Genomic DNA, 4,406 nt, shown 5'->3' with positions numbered 1-4,406 from the left:
GTACACTACAATTTCACCTAGCAAACACGGCTGGTTCTTAGAAAAGCACAAATACGGTGATAGGATCTGTTGGCACACTGTAGCAATAGTAAGTGCCAGTTAGCTTCAACACTAGACATTTTAGTATAGCAATATGCACTATAGCGTACGCCTATACGCTATAGTACAGTGTACGCTAAACAGCACACATTTATTAGTTTTAGTTGGCCTGCGAGATCTTCTGATCTCAGAGGCCATATGCCATCGTCGCACCTATCTCTCGACTTCACTGACAGGTGGCGCTGATATATGTCGGTTTCCCTCGTTAGGCTTCGTGTCGTTCGAAATGAGAAGCGATCTCGAAAAATCCACAAGGCTAACCATATTACACTGTTGTCAAAGCGGCCTGACGGTAAGCGAAAGCTGCTTACACAGTCATTTGCTACGAACGAAGCGAATTCTGCAAAAGCCACGCCAAATTCAATTCGAAGTGGGCAGCGGGGACCACCGCCATGTTTAACGTAAACTACGCAAACCACGCACAGACGGTAATGCTAAATCTGAGAAATAGCATGCATACGCTATCGGTCGGATAGCGTTCTGCACATGCGCAGTGATGACCCACTATTTATATTGTACGCAATGACATAGCGTACGCTAAACTAAAACTGTCTACTGCTGCACTACTTCATCTGTCAGGCATCTACAGTGCTTAAGACACCACAGAAGTAAGTGTAAGTGCACAACAAAACAAGCGGCGCATCAACCATAAATTTGACTTAAGAGTAGTGACAACATAGGCTGTTTCGTGTAGCTAAAACACTAGCCAATATGTAGAAAGTATATTCACAAGTATACATACCTATAGATATTTGCCTGCCTAACTTAAAACTACAAGAGTTGCAGTGCATATGATGCTTGTTCTAGACACTGGTATTTTTGACCAAAAATACTTTTAGAATTAGATATAATGATTTTTCAATTCATCCAGCCATTAAATGAAGTCGTACACATATCATTATAATTTGGACTTGCAGGATGAACATATTCTGACCTGAGCAGTGCCAAGCAGAATGAATAGACCGAATGCCCACTGTGCTGACCAAGTACACAGGATGAAACAGAAAATATGGAAAGGGACCCCAAAGTATTAGAAATACTTCTTGACAGCTGTAGAATTAGGGCTTGTTGGTTGATTGGCACTATTAAAATTACACTGAAGCCAATAAAACTGTTCTGTATGGTGTAGTTGAAATCAAATTCATTTGACGAGCAACATTGCAATAACCAGCAAACATGGCAAGAGCAAGCAGACATGTGCGAAATAGTGTGCTTTTCTAATAATAGAGCATCAATACAATGAACTACCTACCAGTTAGCTAAGTGTTCTATGCTGTATTGACTTGAAAAAAAGAGAAAAATACTGTAAGTGGACATAGACTCGCAAATGCTACAATGCCTACTTGCATGAATGGGGATAGCTTGCCAAGAATATTAAAAAATGGGAGAGAAAAAAGCAGGCTTACTAGAAAACACTTCAGAACTGTAGTAACTGCAGCACAGTGAATACTCTCCTTAATGTATCATTTCAAGAATTTTGAGCTCATCAAATGTGTATTTTCCAGTGGCAGTTATTCTTGGAACAAGACGGAAATAATCGTGAATATGAATGTTAAACAATGGTAAGCACACTGTGTGCTTACACCTATGACATATTGGCCCATTACACTTTCAATTCTTATATGCGCAGAAGCTGCACAAGAGTAGTGTAAACACTAAAAATTCGGAAATAAAATCCTACAGCATAGGAAACAGTTTCAAAACAAGAAAACCAAAATGAAAAGTGATAAATAGTGTGTACTAAGCAAATTAAAATGTAACTTGCAGCCCAGCGATTGATGCAAGAAAAATACTTAACATCAGGACATGTTAGGTCTACTTTATATAGAACATATAAGGTGTGCATAACAGCTATGAACACAAATAAACAGCAAGTTGCATAAATATTTGGTCTATTTAGTAAGCTGTGTTGACTAATGTCGATTAACTTATCCACGAATGATACCAAGATGCTACTTTTTGGAACACGTACACTACATACATACCTGACCCGACCATCCAGATTACACGTTGCACTACGGCAGGCATAGCCAAGGGGTCTGGTGGCTCCTCCGTTATGTAGGCACTGGTATGGGTCACAGCCTCGCCACTATAAATAAGTTCTGTGTTAACTTATAGCAGTGGCACACAGCTTTATAAAGCTGTCAAATTGTCTAGACATCTAAATATAGTCACAAAAACAATGTTGCATTATTGCAGGGTGGCAACAGAGCACAAGTAGAAGTCACTGATGAATGTCTTGATAATGGGGACCCTTTGATCACAGTAAAATTATTGACACGCAGCAGCACATAGCAAAGAAATGTTTGTTTACAAAACAATTCATTTTTTTCATGACTCAGTTTAACTTTCCCCTGTCATGTTTAGTTACGTATAAGGTATGTAAAAACATATTGTCTTAAAAAGTAAGTTGGACTAGTAGCAAGCTGTGATGCTTAACTTTTTTTTCTCTAAAACTGCCGTAAACCGAAAACTTCGTAAGCAGATATTATTTACAACGTCGAGGCAAGGAACATGGCAAGGAAACAAGTTCCTTGGACAAGTAGATATGAACAAGGTTCCTTGCCATGTAAGCAAGGAAACGTCATTGCAATAAGAATCGGTGAAGAGGCAAGTGAGTCGTTATTATGCCACTCTAGTGTGAAAAGCGGGAGCTCACGCGCCGCACGCACATTATGAACACGATTATTTTTCGAACGTTATATTTCTCATCGGAAGAAAACGCTTATCAAGATTTTCACTTTCGCATCGAAGCGATAGGTGGTGGTTACAACATCTTTTATTGAAAATCATGGTGGGGTCTCAGGGTGGCCCCTGTTGGGGGCGACTCCCTCGGCCCAAGTGACGATTTTCAGTTGTTCCCTGAGATCGGCGGCAGTCCTAAGTAAGGTCTCCCAGGTAAGTTTGGAGGGGGCTGGCAAGAGCGTATTTGGGGGAGGAAAACCTCTACATCCCCAAAGAATGTGGTCTTGTGTTGCCAATTCGTTCATGTTACAATTTTGACATATGGGGTTTAATTCCCCATTTGTGATAATCGCCAATCTGTGCGGACTCAGAAAAGAGTCTGTCTGAAGCTGGCGAAGGACGGTGGCCTGCGCTCTGGTAAGGTCCCGATGAGGCGCCGGGTATGTACGCCTCCTTTCTTTATAAAAGTTTGTTATTTCATTATATGTGGTCGATAAACTTGCGTAACTAAGTGCTGACAACCAGCGTTCAGCAAGCATCAGCACAGGTATCACTGTTGTCGCGGGACTTCTATTTCATACGCTCGCGCACGCTATGCACACACGAGAAGCTCACACAACACGCGCGTAGTTAGCTAGCACGATTACTTACCTTTTGAATGGTACGACGCGGTCGTGAAGCGCTCTCCAAGTTGCCGGTGTTGCGTCGACGATGTTACTCCCCCATTCATGCCCCAGCCTAGTGGACGAGCTGAGGCGCGCTAACACGCATTATTTCTTTGCGACGTCCACCCAACTTTCAAGAACGAGAACAAAGAGGCCGCACTCCACGGCATAAAATCCTTGGGCCACATTTGCCTGGCGCGCCACGCATACGGCGAGTTTGCAGCATGACACAAGGTATCTTCAGGCACTTCTGTGCACGCTAACTGCGACCTACTTCATAACAGCAAACACAAAAACACACGGTCAAGCAAACGCGACGCTCGTAGCACCCCGCACCATGGAGGAAGGAAACACCGGGAGAGGCCCTGGCCAGCACGAGCGTATTGGAGAAGGTGTGGCGGAAGTCACGTGCTGTTTTTCGCAAAGGAGCACTGGGACGGGTACCCCAAATGTCAACGTTGCCATGGCAACCGCGCTCCTGAAGCTTTCGCTGCTGCTCTCGGTTTCTGAAAAGTGAGCTAAGATTTTTCCGCCGGTGTCTTTCCCGCAGCACTTTTTGTTCGCGAGAAAAGCTGACTTTGGAGTGTGGTGTGTCAGCTTGAAATGTGTGTTTTGGGTCTGTGAGTGTGAGTGTCGGCCAGCAATAGATACACTGAAGCAATCACGGCGCGGGTCTTCGTTGTCTTCTTCAACGTGCCACGGAAAAAGACAGGAGCGCGTCTGCTTCACTGTAACTGCTTCAGAAGTTTTGTAGGCTTTGTTTTGACGCGCGTCAGCAGCACACATTTCCGGCGGCTCGTAACAATGCAAGTTCAAAGTTCGCGCCCATCTGCTCCGGCGAGCTGCAGAACCCCTGATTGGAGGCGCAAGGAGAGGTGGCACACCAACATGGCTGCACTTCCGGCTTCAAAAAAGTGACGTCAGCGCCTCTCCTGTTTTGTTTCCTTCCTCCATGCC

Source organism: Dermacentor silvarum, chromosome 7 (genome assembly GCF_013339745.2).
Source record: "Dermacentor silvarum isolate Dsil-2018 chromosome 7, BIME_Dsil_1.4, whole genome shotgun sequence".
NCBI classification, from domain to species: Eukaryota; Metazoa; Arthropoda; class Arachnida; order Ixodida; family Ixodidae; genus Dermacentor; species Dermacentor silvarum.
Note: the sequence above shows the minus strand (reverse complement) of the source record.